The sequence below is a fragment of the Papio anubis genome, chromosome 2, assembly GCF_008728515.1.
Source record: "Papio anubis isolate 15944 chromosome 2, Panubis1.0, whole genome shotgun sequence".
In the NCBI taxonomy this organism is placed as follows: Eukaryota; Metazoa; Chordata; class Mammalia; order Primates; family Cercopithecidae; genus Papio; species Papio anubis.
In genome coordinates, this window is record NC_044977.1 from 73,592,796 (window position 1) to 73,612,650 (window position 19,855).

Genomic DNA, 19,855 nt, shown 5'->3' on the forward strand with positions numbered 1-19,855 from the left:
GGGAGCATTGTAAAGATTAAGTCAGATAATGCACATAAAATGCTTAGTGCAGTGTCTAAAACAAGAGTGATTAATAAATATTACCTTCCAGAGCTTCTTTTCTTTTCTTTTTCTTTTTCTTTTTTTTTTTTTTTTTTGAGACAAACTCTCTCTTTGTTACCCAGGCTGGAGTCCAGGTGGCACAATCTCAGCTCACCGCAGCCTCCAGCTCCTGGGCCCAAGTGATCCTCCCACCTTGGCCTCCCCGTACCTGGGACTACAGACGTACATCACGATGCCTGGCTTATTTATGTTTATTTTTTGTGGAGATGCGGTCTCACTATTTTGCCCAGGGCGGTCTCAAACTCCTGGGCTCAAATGATCCACCTGCCTCAGTCTCCCAAAGTGCTGGGATTACGGCATGAGTTACCACATCCAGCCATCTTCCACGGCTTTATCTTATTTTTTTAAATTTTTGATTAAGAAGGGATAAGAAACCACAACCCTAAGCAGCTAAGTCTGTCTGCCTTAGGTTCCAGCAGAAATCAATTCTTACAGCGAGTGATTAAGACTCATCTGACGTCTGCCTTGTGTTACTAAGAAAACCTGAATTGTATAAACAGGTTTCTGTTGTGGTCTTTCTTGGGCTCCTGTTTGAAAACCAAGGAGGTCTGTGGCTGAGTTTTTACGGTCAGTCCAGAGGCTCCATGGAGCAGCTCTAATGGATGTGTGTGTCAGATTGCAAAAACATGCAGACTGGAGCATTTAAAGTCCTATTTAGAAAACCGTCTCCAGGTTTCACATTTGAGAACATAAACACTTGCGAAGTGCAATGCTTCTTCCAGGGAGACATGGCACTGGCTCAGCTCTCTGTGAGGTGCCCATTATATATCAGTGGCTGAGCAGAGTCCTTGGAAGGCCCAATTTGATCCAGTGTGCTCACTTTCAAACCATCTGAATCCATTCTAGCATCTCTGTAGCTTTTGCTTAGTGTTTACGTATAAGAATTTGAGCATCTATCCCGCTTAGAACCTTCATGCTTTTCACTTGCTCTTTCCCCCTTGGACAGAAGTCAGCAAACTTTTCTGCAAAGATCCAGACAGTACGCTTTGGAGGCCACAGGATCTCTGTCAAAACTATTCAACTCTGCAGTTGTAGATGAAAAGCAGCCATCGATGATATATAAATGAATGGGTGCGGCCATGTCCCAATAAAACTTTACTTACAAAAAACAGGTGGCAGGCCAGATTTGGCCCACTGAGCCCTGAGTTAGAATCTCAAAACATCTAATAAAAGGGACCCAGATGACTAGGCAGCAGAATAATTTGGTGTCCATGGGTAAAGTTCCAGCTTAGAAGTAGTTACTGGCCTGAACTTAGATATGCCTTGGGTCATGAAAAGTAAACAACGCTAATTGTCCCTTAAGACCAGCTGGACCAAGATCTATTCTGAAGCTGTTTTGCTTCCACCTGGTGGGAAAACTTCTTCTCTTGGCTTAAAAACTTTTAATGAAGATATTGCCTCACAGTTTGAGAACAACCAAAGTGAGTTCCAAATCTGGAATAAGGAAGTCTTCCTCTAAATGATTACGTAGAAAGGGAGCTGATGCTCAGCTATCAATGAGTAGGATGCAGACTCAGACCTAAAGCACAAGAGTAGAGAGGGAGGCCTGTGTCTTCCTTTCCTGAAACAGCTCAGGATACACGAATCCTGGTGCTTAGAAATGACAAAACTGGCCCCTCTGCAAAGAAGTAACCCAGAGGTTGTGAATGTCATAGATTATTCTGTATCCATGTCCTAGGAATTCTGAAGAATGATAAGCATCTCTATATAAGACAGAAGCAGAAGAAACCAGTTGGCAAACATTCTAACCTGGGCTATTCTTTCATTTGCAGGGTTTTTGCAGTGCCAGGTGTGGATTGAGATTCAGCCTTTGTAAGACTTACTCACTGAAAACAGGAATTTGCTTGGTTCCAAGGTAACCATTTGTTAACAGATGTCATTGGCTATCCAATAGTCATTCCAATTCTCTTTGTTTTTCCTTGGAGGAGAGCCCCTACTTCAAGATTTTCTTCACTATACACAACAAAATGGGGGTGTCTGTGTGTAATTAAGAAAATATTGCTTGGTTTGATTCAATTATGATGATGTCATTATACATATCAATAATTGGTTTATAGATAAATATGTAACCTAGAGCTGCCCAAAGAAAAATAAAGTCTTCTTGAGATTTCTGGAAAAGGTAAACTTTCCCTTAAAAAGAGGCATAGGATGAAATGTGTGAATCTGTGGACATTGTTGACGTAGAGGTTGCAACTCTGGTGGCCACCTTGCAACCCTGAGAAAGCCAAGCTATAGATGATGAGGCAGAATTAACCCTGAACTGCCTTACCTTGAGGCTTCTTGTTATTGAGAGAGTAAAAATGTTCCTTATTGTGTCAACGAACAGGTTAGTTTCTGTTTCTTGCAACCAAATAAATCCCCAGTCTTACACATTCCTATTTGGTCTCTACCAGGCCAGTTCAGCTGTGAAGTTCTGCTTCTACCAGTTCTCAAGTTTTCTGCTTTCACTATTCCCACCTTGTTTAACCACCTGGTAGAGGCCCGGGAATTGTACTTTGTTTGTTAGGTTTTGCCCATCAACAGTAGCCCCTGAGGTTGGGATCTTACTGGATAGGACCTCACCAGGGAGCCCTGCTCTGTGAAGACTTGCTACTCACAGACTGAAATGATTTCAATTTGTTACTTTTGTTATTAGAAGGATCGGTGATAATAATGCTGTTTCTTTTTCATTCATCCAGTACAATTGTCCTTCTCTCACAAAGCTTGTAGGCTAGTGGATACAGTCAAGTAAACTACCACATACAATGTAATGATGAGCCATAGTGGGAACTGGGGCTGTGGCAGTTGAGAGATTGGCTCCATTTTGGGCCTACACAATAGTCTTGCATATCCCATTTCTTCCAAACTTGCAATGCCTCCTTCTCTGGAAATCCCAGACTCCCACTTTCTTGCCTCCACTGCAGCTAGGACATGAACATATAAGCCCCTTCTGGCCAGAGACATGTATGAGAAAATCTTAGAAAAACTTCTGGGAAGGATTTTTCTTGAAGAGTAATAGCAACACAGAGAGTTATTTTACTTTTTTCCTAATCTTGGTTGTTTTGTCAGAGGGCATGATTTGGAGCTATAGCAACCATTTTGTGACCATGAAGCAAAAGCCAAGAGAACTGAAGAAAAGTTGAATCCAAGACTTGATATTGTTATATCACAGAACTAATCCTAGCTCTGTGTCTCTCCAGATTTCTTGTCATGTTTTAATACCATTTTATTTAGTATCTGTTACTTACAACTAATAGAATGCTAAGTGATACAAAGGATTTCTAACCTGAACTAAGGGAGTCAAAGAAGGCTTCCTGGAGGAGGTGACTCATGAACTGAAGCATAAAAGACAGTACACATTATGCAATAGAAGCAGAAATTATAAAGGAGGGTGCCAAGACTTGGAGGAGAGAATGTGGCAAATTTAAGAACTCAAAATATGACCATCGCTGGAGCACAGAATACTGCATATGTACCAGCAAGAGACAAGGCCAAAGAAGCCCATGGGAGAAATGGGGTGGCGGGGGCAAATCATACATGTCTTTGTAAGTCCTGTTAAGAAAATTTACCCATTTTCTTAAGAACATTAGGAATATTGTTAAAGGCTTTTTCATTCTCAAAGTCAGAAGTAATCACTGCTTTTATACAACCAGATCGTATTGCTGATAGTTTACTGTTTTTACAGCCTATTAGGGATTACAGTTTGTCATTCAACTATCTGTTTCCTCCAGTAGACTGAAAGATATTGGGGGTCAGACTATGTCTTATCTTATTTATTTTATTTTATTTTTATTTTATTTTGAGACACAGTCTCACTCTGTCGCCCAGGCTTGAGTGCAATGGCATGATCTTGGCTCACTGCAACCTCCGCCTCCCAGGTTCAAGCGATTCTCCTGCCTCAGCCTCATAAGTAGCTGGGATTACAGGCATGGCCACAATGCCTGGCTAATCCTGGCCTCAGGTGATCTACCCACTTCTGCATCCCTAAGTGCTTGGATTACAGGCATAAGCCACTGCTCCCAGACATCTTATCCCATTTAGATCAACCATCTCCAACATATCCTAATCAAGGTTTGTTGAATTGAATTATCCATCCCATTACAGTATACACAACCTGAACCATTTGAATGTGTTTTACCTTCATTGATCATTTTTAATACCACATGAAGCCTGGAGAGGTAAAGAGAGGGGTCCAAGCTTCATGCAGCTTGTTAGTACAGAACCATAAGGATTAGAAATAGGTTTTAACTCTCTTGGTCCAAAAATGCTTTCTGCTACATCATACAGTTTCATCCCACAGCAGGTATTTCCATCACTAAAATGTATGTAATTTTGTTCATTAGCAGTGAGGTGCCAATGAGATAAAAAAAGAAAAAAAATTCATGTAGACATTTCCAGAAGCTTCTGTCTGCAGTGGTGGAAACATCCAGTCACATTTTCTTTTCTTGGGGAGAATCTGAGTGGCCCTTTGGAGTTAGCACATGTAAGCAAGTAAAGCCTCTTTGTCGTGGCTGGAGAAAGACTAGCATCCCCCCATGTCTCCTGTTCTGCAAAGCTCCTAGAATACTTATGAGGTAGGAGATAAATTTCTGTAGGAACTGTATTAGGGCAACTACCTACGTGCCATGGCAGATAAATCTGAACACCTCAGTGGCTCAAGTCAATTGTTCTATTTCTCACTCACATAAAAATTAATGTTCAGGGGGACAGCATCAGAGATCCAAGCTCTATCTTGGATCCACCATGTCCTGTGGCTTTTGCCAGATCCTCTGAGTCTCACAGACTCGGAGAAAAGAACTTTCACCATGGACATCACTTCTGCCCACATTACCTTGAGTAGGACTGTCACGGAGACATTTCTCTGCATGTGAGGATGGGAAAGGTAGTCCACCTTGGGTGCAGAAAGTTAGCAAAATGGTTTTGGTAGACAAGTAGTCATCTCTGACTTAAGGACCAGTGGGAATCTTGAGAAAAAAGTTGTGATACCCCTTACCTTCTGAGGTTCTGCTTTATATCATATTTCTGATAGACTAGGATGGATCAGATGAGGCCAGGAAGCACAGGAGAAATTTCCATAACTTGCTTGTTGATTCACCTCAAAGCCAGGATTATGTTTTCCATGGAGGGGAAGGTTAGTTCTGAACATGATATGTGGCTGCGAGTTAGCAATCCCTGCTTATTGTCTTGGAGTAAGAATGGGTGAGTGCCCATATATTAAAAGAGTTGTGTATTAAAGAATTATATATATTATTGGGAGCCTATACCCCAATATGAAGTGACCCATCCTTCATTCAATCCTTCAACAAAGCCTGAGTACCTACCATGTGCCCAGAACATTCTATGTGCTGGGGATACTGTTGTTCCCTCCTCCCACAGAACTTAGCTTCTAGAGAAGGAGAGACAGGATAAAGAATAAATAAATATAGTTTCAACTAGTCATAAGTACCATGAAGGAAACAGGGTTAGGAGATAGAAAGTGACTAGGGAAGAAGAGTCTAGCACTCTTCTAGTTTGTGTAGAACAGAGTATGATGAATTTAACCAAGGGAGAAAAAGACTTTATTTCCCTATTTCTTTTTTTTTTTTTTTTTTTTTTTTGAGACGGAGTCTTGCTCTGTTGCCAGGCTGGAGTGCAATGGTGCAGTCTCAGCTCACTGCAACCTCTGCCTCCTTGGTTCAAGTGATTCTCCTGCCTCAACCTCCTGAGTAGCTGGGACTACAGAGGCGTACCACCACACCCAGCTAATTTTTGTACTTTTAGTAGAGACGGGGTTTCACCATGTTGGCCAGGATGGTCTTGATCTCTTGACCTCATGATCCACCCACCTTGGCGTACCAAAATGTTGGGATTACAGGCGTGAGCCATCACACCCAGCCTGTTTCTCCCATTTCTAAGACCAAGCAAGATTGCTATTGGGCCAGCAATGGATGTGCTTGGATAACTGGAAAATTTTTCTCTGTGGTCCAAGACTACCCCACTTTTCTGGACCTTTGCTTTCAAGAGCCATACTATGTGGCAACGATACAATAGTAGCACAACATGAGCATCACAGATAGATCAATGATATTTTCCACGATCTTCTTTGTAGAGGACAGTACTCACTTATGCCAGTGAACACCCCTGGGATTCTCAGACTTTCCACAGGAGGTAGAACTCCTTAGAAATAAGAAGAGAAATGATGAGAGATGGGGAGTTAAAATCATACAGTTTGATGAGTAAGAGAAATGTTGCTTTAGATGAAGGAAGATGTAGCAATTCTACCTTCATTCCACAATGATTTACTAAACACTTTCCGTGGATCAGATACTGTGTTAAGACCTGGAGACAAGGTGAACAAATGTAGCACAGCCCCTGACTTGACAGATTGTACTTTAAAGGAAAACAGAGTGTGTGACAGAAAGTCAAAGCTATCTGTGCGCATTTTTTTTGTGCTCTGTGTACGAAGCACTTTGCCCATTTCCATAAAGTGGGGTGTAGGGGTGAAGCCTTGTGTGCATCTTTGTCTTTTCATGAATACGTGAGGACATTTTTCTCCCCTGCTCACTCCTCCCAGGAGGGGCATTGGCTTTCTGTTCCTACTAATGATTCTGCAGGTGCCCCCCTCTTCTTGGGGTATTCAGCCTCATTCTGCTTTGTGACCAGCCAGCTGTGTGGGTCCCACAGTGTGATATAGTAATCTTATCCTAGGTTCCAGCTGCAACATGTGTTCTCTGATCCTGACCCTCCCAGGTCACCCTGGGGTTGCCAGAAACCACTGGTCCCCATTGTATGTCATTCCCCCAAAGTTAACTTTGTCATTCCACAAATGCTGTCAGAGGCCATGTCTGAAAACTATGCTGAAACAGCTCATCCAGATGGAATATTCAGTCAATTCTTTGTCAGTAAGCCAAGAAATAAGACGTTTATTTGATTGAATTCATGTAAGCGTTGATCTGTTTGATTTTTAGCAGCATTTGGTCTGGTTAGCTCATGTATATAGGCACAGTTCTCATCTCCTAGGGTTACAGAGCCCATGGAGTCAAAAGCCACCACAACAAAAATGTATCCATTTCCTCTCCCGTGATCTTCATCCTATCTCCATAATCATCCTGGAAAGCACTTGATGGAAAGAATCATGCCATATTTTCCATTGCACAGAGTAGGTGTTGAATATTTGTGTCAGGCAGGGTCTTGCCAAGAAAGAGATGACCTACTCAAACTGAATAACTTGAGAGTTTCACTATCCCTAGGCCTGAAAAGACATGAGAAGGAAGTGGAACTGAGACAGGAACAGCGATAGAAACGGGGAGAGAGAGAGAGAGAGCACGAGCTATTTTACCCACCATGTCCCAAATCCATAGAGAGAGATGGGAATGAAATCCCCAACCTCGCTGTCTTCCATCCCTCCAGTCATCTTCCTGGGCTCCCCAGTGGCTGAAATCCCCTGGAAGCCAGAGGGCACGGGAGCCTGTTGAGGTGATCCATGTATGTCAGCCTCTCAGGACACAGAAAAAAATCTAGAAGGATGGAAAGTAGAGCAAGCGAGAAAGACAGACAGAAGATATCCAGCCCAGTACTGTTTTTTGTTTGTTTCAGGTTCTCTTTTTTTTTTTTTTTTGAGACAGGGTCTCACTGTGTCACTTAGGCTGGAGTGCAGTGGTGTAATCTTGGCTTACTACAACCTCCACCTCCCAGGCTCAAGTGATGCTCCCACCTCAGCCTCCTGAGTAGCCAGGACTACAGACGTGCACCATCATGCCTGGCTAACTTTTGTCTTTTTGTAGAGATGGGGTACTTCCATGTTGCCCAGGAGTGAGTGTGTGTGTGTGTGTGTGTGTGTGTTTACACAGGATCTTACTCTATTACCCAGGCTGGTCTCGAACTCCTGGACTCAAGCAATCCTCCTGCCTCAGCCTCCCAAAGTGCTGGGATTATAGGTATGAGCTACTACACCTGGCCCCCACCCTGTTTTAACCAATTTCCAGAAAAGGTTAATTATATACCCTCTCTGTGTCTGTGTCTTACTTTCCAAGTTAAAGAATCATGTGGAATCACAGAGGCTTGAGCTTAGGAGAACTCTGAAAGCACCACCCCCTCTGGGATGCATAAAGCTTCTCTGAAGTATCTTCAGCAAGTGGCCCTCCAGCCTCCTTTCAAATGCCTCTGTTGATAGGGACATCACTACATATCAAGGCATTTGAGGGCACTTCTAATTAGAAGCCTCCACAAACCAGCTCCCTTGAATTTCCTAGTTTTATTTCTGGAGGTCACCAAAACAATTCCAAATCTCCAGCTCCCTTTCACAAGCATGCCTGAACCTGAAAACTTTCTATTTTGTGCATGGATAACCACTTTCTTAAAAGGAAGGAGAGGAGAGGCTACAAAGCAAATAAAATCCAATTTCCCAAGCAAAGATAGAAAAGAACTCAAGGTGTGGGGAGGAAACCATTCTCTCCTCGCATCCCACCACAAAAGCGTCAAAAACACTCAGAACATGGCCAGGAGCGGTGGCTCACGCCTGTAGTCCCAGTACTTTGAGAGGCCAAGGTGGGCGGATCACGAGGTCAGGAGGTCGAGACCGTCCTGACTAACATGTTGAAACCCCGTCTCCTCTAAAAAAAACAAAATTAGCTGGGTGTGGTGGCGGGCGCCTGTAGTCCCAGCTACTCGGGAGGCTGGGGCAGGAGAATGGCGTGAACCTGGGAGGCGCAGCTTGCAGTGAGTCGAGATTGCACCACTGCACTCCAGCCTGGGTGACAGGCTCAAAAAAAAAAAGCAGAAAAAACCTCATAACATCCTAAAAATGCAAATGCAATGAGGAAATCCCTGAGAACTAGAGCTGGGACCCTGAAGAAAGATTTAATTATGTGTCAAAGCCACATGCTTTAGATTCAGAAGCCAGCCCAGCTCCCCTCAGCAAGACAGAGGAAACCAAGAGCCATGAAGAGCAGTGGCTAGTGTAATTAATGAAAACCTAGCAGCTAAAAATACTCTGCCCACGCAGAGGACCACACTTCATCTTTTTTAAATCGCAGCCTGCAGAAAGCACTCCGCGTGAAAAGAACCAGGTCGTTTGCATGAATTTGTATAAAACATAGACACTAGTGTATTTGTGAGGCTGGTAACACATGAGAAATGGAGGAGAGATTTGTTTTCTGTAGCAGTGGACAGAGCATGCCAGCTGGCAGTGTGCCTGAAACAAATAACCAAGAGACAACTAGATCTGTGTGAAACTTGGTGAGAAAATTTAGAGTCGGTGGAGCAAGGAAGGGCCAGGGTCGGGGTACAGTGAAGGACACCATGGACAAGCAGAGAGGACAGGGAGAAGGTCTGCAAGCTCTCTTAGCGGTAAATTCACCATACAGAGAGAGGCACGTACAGATTAGTTTGCCAGTTCCCATCTCCCACCTGTTCTCAGCTGTCACCACATCAGCATTCCAGTTCCAGCCCTGGATCCTGAGCCTCTTCCCTCCTCACCGCTTTTGAGAGTGGAAATTAAATTTGGTTGATTCCATTTCCTATATTTCTGTTTGGCAGTGGCAGACCTAGAAATACCAGGGTAGGAATATCAAGAAGTAGGTTTCAGTTGTTTCCCTGCTGTTTACTGTATAAACTCAAATGACACAGCAACCTTCCAGAGAGATTTTCTTTAGTCTAGTGTTTTTTATCATATAAATATTTCTGAATTTGCATTTAATAAAATTCACTTTTTGTTTCTGCTGTACAGTTACTTCTGGGTTTTCATTAACTACCGTGATGAAGATGCAGAGCAATTGTCGCCCCAGAACTTTCCTTTGTGCTAAATATTTGTAGGCAGACCCTCCCTCAGCCCAGCCCTGACCCTTGGAAACCACTGATAGAGATTTTCTTCTTCCAAAATGTCATATGAATGAAATCATACAGAGTATAACCTTTTGAATCTGTATTACCCACATTTCACAAATAATACATAATAAGCTCAGAGAAGTTTGGTAACTTGCACAGGGCCATACAGCCAGAAAAGCAGAGCAAAAATTAAAGTGCAAGCCCACTGATTCCAAATCTTATCCTTTCACCCTAGCGCTAAGCAGAAACCCTGCCTGGCCTGAGTTTCCTCATCTCCCTCATCAACATGTGAAAAAGGGACCAGTGAAATCATGAGTGCAGGACAACTTCAGGAAGTGCAAAGCCCTTGGTGCAAGGTGCGTATTGCTTATTGTTTCTTCCAGTCTTTGTCGCCAGCCAACCATTTTGCAGTAGGACATTGTAACTTCCAAATTGCCCTTCTGAACATGGTGGTGCACCTTTGAACCTGGCCATAATCAGTCTGTTTAAAGAAATACACACACACACACACACACACACACACACATACACACACACTCACTCACTCACCTTCTGCTAATGCAAGAAGTATCTCAGGAGGTTAAGGACCTGTCTTGACTGCAAAGATGAAGCCCTGTTTTCCACAAAGTGGCAAAGCCACAGTCTTATTTAATGGGATTTGAGGTTGTGCAGGAGTGTTTTGGTCATTTGGAAGGGATTTTTCTATTCTCAGGACATAAAAGTAACTGCTATGAAATACAATTTTGACTTGACTATTTTGTCACAAGAAGTAAACATCATCTGCTGGCCTGATGGCTTGAAAGCCTCTCTCTAAACAGCTTCTGCCAAAGCCTTTGAAATGTTTGCTTTCAGGCTGGATTCAACCAGCAGGAAATTTAGAGACGCACATGTCATAGCCCCAAGAAGCAGATCCCTCTCTTGGTGAAGATAAACCTGCAAAGCTGTAGCTTTCTGGAAGCCAGACAAATATGGATTTGGTCCCTTCCTCCACCCCTGCTCCCCATAAATGTTATGAAAAGCAAATGTCTGGCCAGGTGCGGTAGCTCACGCCTGTAATCTCAGCACTTTGGGAGGCCGAGGTGGGCGGATCACGAGGTCAGGAGTTTGAGACCAGCCTGGCCAACGTGGTGAAACCCCATCTCTACTAAAAATACAAAAATTAGCCAGGCATAGTAGTGCATGCCTGTAGTCCCAGCTACTCAGGAGGCTGAAGCAGGAGAATCACTTAGGCCCGGGAGGCGGAGGTTGCAGTGAGCCAAGACTGCGCCACTGCACTCCAGCCTGGGCGACAGAGTGAGACTCTGCCTCAAAAAAAAAAAAAAAAAAAAAAAGAAAGGAAAAGTTACGTAAGGTGTTCAAAGTAATTCAGCCAGGCCAGGAGAGCCTGGACTTAAGTAGAAGGCTATTATCTGCAATGCTCTTCCTCTGAGAACATTCTCTAAACCTTCAGAACCTGCCTGGCTGGAGTCTCACAGGCCTACATCAGAATGCTGGGTCTTCTGCTCATTGTGCATCCCAGGCAAGTTACCTGACCTTTCTGTGCCTCGCTTTGCTCATCTATAAGGTGGTAATAATATCTGCTGTGTGGGGAGTTGGGAAGACTAACGTGAAATGTGGTAGGTTTGCAGAGTGAGTAGCAGAGTGTGTCATAAATAGTGAATATCTACTGTATGTTGGTTGCCTAAACCAACACTCCTCACTGTACTCTCAAGGCAGATGTTGAGTTGATTGGATTGTCGGTGTGAGCTTTGGATAGAGACTATCAATGGCCAATGTTTTAAGGCTGCACTTACTTAGATCAGAAAATCTCTGAAGGTTGAGGGTGAATCCTGGCATCATGCCTTTGATGAATGTTGATTGACTTCAATGAGCACATCTGGCTTCACATGTTTTTCTTTTGCTGTGAAGCTTTCCTCATCCCACAAGATCACATAAAGAGGCCGCATCTTGAAGCCATCACTGCCATTCGGCTAGCAGACATTATACTTAGCTCTTCAGTGAAGGCATAATGAGAAAAAAATTACTGAACATCAAGAGAAGTGTGGCCTAAAGTCTTGGCAGGGCACCCACATGGCTCCTTTCCATGGTACAGTTGAGGAGAATTTCACAAAAGTGTAGAGTTGTTTATAAAAATGTGAGTTGGGTTAAGGGAAGTCAGCAACGGTGGGTCAGAACATTGTGCTTAGCTACAGAAGGGCTGTATTACCCCAAGCTTGAAGGGGAAAGGGGACGAAACCAGGAAGTTCCTGGATCTGGAGAGGGTAGCTCTAGCTGTACTTGAGGGCTGCCTCACAGGAGGTGTGGCCTTCAGTATAAAGACACCATGAAACTGCAGAGAAAGGAGAAGGGAAATGAGCACTGTGGCCTCGCTCTCACATTTATTGACAATGTGACAATGCCTCTGATTGACTGCATTTAACAGAAAGTCAGAGGGCAAGGGAGGCCGCTGATGAAGTCTATGCCCAAAGCTTGGTAAGGAATTATGGAGAGTGGACCTGGAAGGGTAAATGGAAAACATCGAACACTATTTGGTTTGGGACTCAGAACCTTTCCTCTGTAACTGACGATCCAGCTCCTCATCTTGGGTGGTGTTTTGGAAGAGAGCATAATCAACCTGTTGCCCTTCAAGTTCCACCCTCCTAAAAGCTAATGTGCTCACTAACCCACGAAGTCCTCTTCCTTTCCAAAATCTGATGGAGGTGGGCATGGTATTTTATGGTGAACAAGAGGAAAAATGTATTTCACACAAACTGAAGTCTTGGTCAAAATGTCTTACTCCCAGGATCTGATTTTTTGAAGCTCTGCCTGATGTATTTCAAGTCCTTAAAGTAAAGAAGATGTTAAATCCGAATAAAGAAGCAACCCCCCCAGAAGCAGCACTAAGGACCAATACAGGTGCATCTTTGTTTGTAAGCATGATAAGACCCTGAGAAACCAAAACAGCCCATAGATTCAATGCTTTTAGTGAGCAAGGTTAGAAAAGGAAAAGTAGGGGAGGACTTGGTCCTTTGCCATATTGTAACCCCAACAGAAGTAGGTTCTGTTTTTTCACATATTTCAACTGACTGAATACAAACAACATGCTTGGCTGTAATGTCAAGAACATTCAGTTTAGTAGAAATTGGGATTTTTGGTAATCTCTAGTTTTAAAATGGGAAACCTCTCTTCAAAAGGAGCATGCTCACTGATTTGCTTACTGCTTCTCTTCTAAAAATTTTTGCTGGTTATATATCTAATGCACTTTGTGGAAAATTTGAAATCACACACACACACACACACACACTATAAATAATGAAATATCAGGTATCTTTTATTCCATCTGACAAAGATATCTGCTGATAACTTTTTAGTAAATCTGTGTATGTTTGGTTTGTATGACTATTTTCCTTTAATCTTGATACATTTGGGGTTGTACTATAATTGTTCTGCTACCTCTCAGTCTCTCATAATCTAGAAGAATAGTTCTTAATCTGGAACATATATTAAAATGAATTATAGTTTTTATTTTTTGAAATAATTTAAAACTAAAATACAACAAGCCTTCCCCTGGAAATGATAGTTCAATAAATATGAGGTGGATCTTGAGCATTTTTAGATATTTTAAAGCTCTTCTTGTGAATTTAATATGCATCCTCAGTTGTGAATCAGTATATTCTGTTTTTTTCTTTTTTCTTTTTTTTTTTTTTTTTTTTTTTTTTTGAGACGGAGTCTCGCTCTGCCGCCCAGGCTGGAGTGCAGTGGCGCGATCTCGGCTCACTGCAAGCTCCGCCTCCCGGGTTCACGCCATTCTCCTGCCTCAGCCTCCCGAGTAGCTGGGACTACAGGTGCCCGCCACCTCGCTGTTTTATTTTAGTAGAGACGGGTTTCAATCGCGGTCAGCCAGGATGGTCTCGATCTCCTGACCTCGCGGATCCGCCTGCCCGGCCTCCCAAAGTGCTGCTGGGATTACACTTTGACTGTTTTTGAGACGAGTCTTGCCCTGTCGCCCAGGACTGGAGGTGGCGCTGATTCGCTCACTGTAAGTTCATCTCCGTTCATGCCATTCTCCTGCCTCAGCCTCCCGAGTAGTCAGACTACAGGCTCTCCACGCCTCGCTAATTTTTTTGTATTTTAAGTAGAAAGGGTTTCACCTTCATGTTAGCCAGGATGGTCTGGATCTCCTGACCTCGTGATCTGCCTGCCTTGGCCTCCCAAAGTGCTGGGATTACAGGCATGAGCCACCACGCCTGGCCATGAATCAGTATACTCTAATGGGAAAAAACAGCAGTGGATTCCCTTTAACATGTATGCAAACATTTTCATTTTTAACATAGGATCTTTTTTATTATGTGTTTTCCTGTATCACAAAATAACTCTTTTTATATTGTGGCAAAATACACATAACATAAAAATTTACCATTTTAACCCTTTTAAGCATACAGCTTAGAGGCTTTAAGAATGTTCAAAAATGTTGTGTAACTATCACCACTATTTCTAGAACTTTTTCATCATTTCAAACAGAAACTCTATGTACATTAAACAATAACGCCACATTTTTCCCATATCCCAAGCCCCTGGAGAAAAATATCATTTCAAATTGCCTACAAAATATTCCTTATACAAATATACGATTATTTACTGAATTGTCATTATAACTTTGGACAATTAAGTTGTCTCCAGATTTTTTTTCTAATACTACAGCATACATCTGTGAGTGTGTGTGTGTCTGTGTGTGTGTGATTGTCTGTGTTTCTATTTGGTTCTTCTTTATATCTTCTATTTTTATGCTGAAATCTTCTTTTTTCATTTGTTTCAAATGTTGTGCAATTGTTTGTTGGATCATTTATATAGTAGCTGCAGTAAAATTTTTATTACAGAATTCTAAGCATTCATATATAAAATATTATATATTTATATGTACATGTATGTGTGTATATATGTATGCATATATACATACCCATGTATATATGTATGCATATATACATACACATATGTATATATGTATGCATATATACACACATACATATATAATTATGTATTTTATATATGAATATGTTTAGAATTAAGGATATATGTATTAACTTAAGGATATAGTTTATCCTTAAGATAAACTCCTAGAGGTGAATTATTGGATCAAATGCTTAGTATTTTAAAGTTTTAAAGCTCTTGACAAAATAGCTTGATTAAATCTTTATCATTATTAAAAAAAACTATTTTACCTCACTTTTCATAAAACTGTCACATTTGGCAGATAAATAATATCTAATAGGTCTGACTTCCCTTAATAGGTTCTTAATGAAGAATATACTTCTTTTGCATGTTTGTTAGTCATTTCTTATTTTGTAAATTATCAAGATGTTTGACTGTTTATCTGCTTGAGTCTTACTATTCATTTTATTTATTTACATAAGTTTAGCACAGATGTAGACTGCTTACTCTTTACCAGTGATATTTGTTGCAAATAATATTCCTAGTTTGTTGTCGGATTATTGTGGCTTTTTTAATTTTCAAAATACAAAGTATGAATAGTTATGTGATAAAAAAATTTGACCTTTTGTGATTATTATCTTTTGTTTTGACCGTAAGAAGTTCTTCCCCAAATAGAGAGGTGAATAAAAAATCACTTGGTTTTTAGATTTTTTCTTTAATTGTTCCCACTTAATTTTTAGATATAACTAGAATTAATTTTGAGGTTTTGTATCCAGTGAAAGTGAAGTTTTTTTCTGCACAAATAGTTAACCCATTACAAGATATCTATTTGTTGAAAATCTTTCCTTTTCCGGCTAATTTATTATTGCATCTTCAACATATACATCAGAATTTAATGTGCTAGTTCTAGCTTCAGGACTAGCTATTCTATTTCAGGACTAGCTATTCTATTAATATTACAGGTCTAGCCATTCTATTTCAACTATTGCTCTTTTATTGTTATACCGGAGCTGCACTGTATAATCATTTCTAAAAAAACTTTTAGCTTTTCATTATGGAGAATTTCAAGTATATACAAAATCAATAGCCATTCTAACATCACATGTACTCATGACTGAAGGTTCAATGTAATTAAATGTTTTATATTTTTTAAAAAACAGCATGATTTTTCGAAATACCAAAAATGGCAAAGAATCAAAGGCAGGAAACTGATAATCCTACCATTGCTTTAAATTCATTTATGACTTGGTGTCTATCAGTATAATAAGTAGAAAATAGAAAGCGCCATGTAACAAGATAGAGGAAAAACAGTTATTTCAGGGGACCTAGCTAAGGAGAGCCAGTATAACTGAACCAGGAATATATGAGGATCTGAGATTTCTGAAAGCCAGAAAAGAAAGAAAACTTAAGTCATATAAGAAAGATGAGAGTCCATAAGAAGTGATGAATCTTTTCTTTACATAAAATTCAAAGGGGAATGTTTTATTTAAACAATGCTGAACAAAATGGACAATGTCTTCCAAAGCAGTACTTTTTCTTTTCTCAACTTTGGATAAAAACCCAGAGTCTGTCTTTAATCACTGTCTTGATTACATTTTAACCAAGAGCTAAAGTAATATCATCCAGGTGTACAACTTCTTAAGGATGCTTAGAGAATCTAAGACCTTAAGTCACAATGTTTAATTAATGGCACTGTGTTATGACTAAAAGGCTGATAATCATACAGTTGTTCCTGTATTAGAAAAAAAATGGGAGGTTGAGACACACTGCTTTTGACCAGTAATTCTCAGAATATGGTCTAAGCCTTTTTATGATAGGTGATAGGTGTTAAGTGAATTTTAAATGCATGTTTTGAGGTCCCCATCCAGGTAAGATGGAGGAGGCACAATCTACTCTGAATCGCCCATTGAACACACTATAAAATCTACATAGGATGCATGGAGCAGTTGTTTCAGGACCCTGAAAAGTATGTAGTAGCAGATGGATTGAGGAAGAAGACTAGACTTTGAAGTGACACCAAAATGGTAGTGACTTTACCACCTTTTCCCCTCCTGTGTCCCCTGGCCTGAATACAACACACACGGAAACTCAAACAGGAGCACTGGGGTATAAACAGTACTCCAGAAGAAGCCTTGTACTACTGGTTTGGGAAGAGAGGAAAGGGAGCTTCTGACACTCAGAACACAGTATGGAAATCCCACTTTCTTTTTTTTTATTTCCTTCTCTCTCTTTTTATTTCCTTTTCTCTTATCCTGTCCCCTGAGCAATCCAAGGAAGGCAGTGACAGAGGCTGCAGCTGGAGCTAGCAGGAGCCAAAACTCTAAGGGAAGGACATCTTCTTCTCCAATCAATAGGGTAGTGATCCCAAGAGAGTGGGACAACCCCTCCACTGCATTTTATTCTTTCTCTATCCTCCTGCCACGTGGGCCTGGACATTGGAGCAGTTGCAGATATGCATGACAGAAAGTAACTAAAGCCCCAGCTATCAGGCCAGAAGGCCAAAAAGAGAAACACTAGGAAACTGAAAGTACCAGGAATAGTTCAGAGGGGGAGCTCAGGAAAGCAACCCCATAACTATTTATGAACACTTGGGCTCACTGCAAGCTCTGTGTGCGTGAGTCTGATCCTAATCAGCAAACCAAAGACTTTGAGAATTGAATGAACAGATAGACTATGGCCAAGGTCTCTGACTAACCACTGAGTGGCACATATATGGGACCCATCAGAATTGCACTGCCAAAGGCTTTAAAAAGGAAATGAGGAGCTTCCAGATAGCTGAACATGTGGAGGTTCCCAGAGGGTGGATGGAAGCTCTGCACCCCTCCCCCAATACCCTTCCCTATGCATCTCTTCATCTTTATCCTTTGCATTATCCCCTATAATAAACTGGTAAATGTTAAAAAAGAAAAGCAGTAGAAGAAGGAGAAGGAGGAGGAGGAGGAAGAGGAGGAGGGGGAGGAGGAGGGAAAGAAAGGGAAGAAGAGGAAGAAGAAGGAGGAAGGGAGAAAGAAAGAGAAGAAAAAGAAGAGGGGGGGAAGAGGAGAAGAAGAGGAGGAAGAAGAAGAAAGAAGAGGAGGAGGAAGGGAAAAGAAGAAGAAAAAGAAGAAGAAGTGGGGGAAGAGGAAGAAGAAGAAAGAAGGAGGAGGAGGAGAGAGGAGGAGGAGGAAGAAGGAGGGGGAGGAGGAGGGGAGGAAAAGAAAAGAAATGGAGACTACATTGGCAACAGTTCCCACAGGTAGAGGTTGGAATTTGTGGCCTTAACCTAACCAGTTTAATTGCCCTCTACAGCAAAAATTTTAACAACTTTCATCAAATTTAAATAAGACACAGAGTTTTATAATATACTATTCAAAATGCTCAGAATATAATCCAAATTACTGGGCACACAAAGAATGAGAAAAACCTCAAACTACCTCGAAAAGCAGTCAACTGATATCAACATTACAATGACATAGATACTGAAGTTATCTGACAAAGGCTTTTCAGCAGCTGTATACAAATGCTTCACCAAGCATCACAAACACATTTGGAATAAATGAAAAAATAGAATGTCTTGGTAAATAAATAGAAAGTATAAAACAGAACCAAATAGTAATTTTAGAACTGAAAAATACAATAACCAAAATTAATAACTCATTGTATGGGATCAATAGCAGATTGGAGATGACAGAAGAAAGAGTTGGTGAACCTAAAAATAGATCAGTAGAAATTTATATGCATAGTCCAAGATGGTTGAATAGGAACAGCTCCAGTCTACAGCTCCCAGCATGAGCAATGCAGAAGATGGGTGATTTCTGCATTTCCAACTGAGGTACCGGGTTCATCTCACTGGGGCTGGTCAGACAGTGGGTGCAGGACAGTGGGTGCAGCCCAAGGAGTGTGAGCCAAAGCAGGGCGAGGCATTGCCTCACTTGGGAAGCGCAAGGGGTTGGGGAATTCCCTTTCCTAGCCAAGGGAAGCCATGATAGACGGCACCTGGAAAATCGGGTCACTCCCACCCTAATACTGGGCTCTTCCAGTGGTCTTAGCAAACGGCACACTAGGAGATTATATCCCGCACCTGTATAATCCCTACATGCCCATGGAGCCTTGCTCATTGCTAGCACAGCAGTCTGAGATCGAACTGCAAGGCAGCAGTGAGGTTGGAAGAGGGGCGCCTACCATTGCTGAGGCTTGAGTAGGTAAACAAAGCAGCCAGGAAGTTCGAACTGGGTGGAGCCCACCGCAGCTCAAGGAGGCCTGCCTGCCTCTGTAGACTCCACCTCTGTGGACAGGGCATAGCTGAACAAAAGGCAGCAGAAACCTCTGCAGGCTTAAACGTCCCTGTCTGACAGCTTTGAAGAGAGTAGTGGTTCTCCCAGCATGGAGTTTCAGATCTGTGAACAGACAGACTGCCTCCTCAAGTGGGTCCCTGATCCCTGAGTAGCCTAACTGGGAGGCACCTCCCAGTAGGGGTGGACTGATACCTCGTACAGCTGGGTGCCCCTCTGAGACGAAGCTTCCAGATGAATGATCAGACGGCAACATTTACCGTTCTGCAATATTTGCTGTTCTGCAGCCTCCACTGGTGATACACAGGCAAACAGGGTCTGGAGTGGACCTCCAGCAAACTCCAACAGAACTGCAGGTGAGGGTCCTGACTGTTAGCAGGAAAACTAACAAACAGAAAGGACATCCACACCAAAACCCCATCTGTACGTCACCATCATCAAAGACCAAAGATAGATAAAACCACAAAGATGGGGAAAAACCAGAGCAGAAAAGCTGAAAATTCTAAAAATCAGAGCACCTCTTCTCCAAAGGAATGCAGCTCCTAGCCAGCAACGGAACAAAGCTGGGTGGAGAATGACTTTCATGAGTTGAGAGAAGGCTTCAGACGATCAGTAATAACTTCTCTGAGCTAAAGGAGGATATTCAAACCCATTGCAAAGAAGCTAAAAACCTTGAAAAAAGATTAGATGAATGGCTAACTATAATAAACAGCATAGAGAAGACCTTAAATAGCCGATTCAATCAACTGGAAGAAAGGGTTTCAGTGATTGAAGATCAAATGAGTGAAATG

At 41.8% G+C, this 19,855-nt stretch overlaps 1 long non-coding RNA gene across 1 annotated transcript; it reads left to right on the forward strand.

Moving 5' to 3' along the window:
• The first annotated feature begins 314 nt into the window (after positions 1-314).
• On the forward strand, positions 315-17,667 carry LOC110742553. Its single transcript, XR_002520349.1, has 4 exons — positions 315-1,957; positions 10,121-10,241; positions 12,668-12,780; positions 16,650-17,667. It is a non-coding gene; the product is annotated as an uncharacterized LOC110742553 (long non-coding RNA).
• The last annotated feature ends 2,188 nt before the right edge of the window (positions 17,668-19,855 follow it).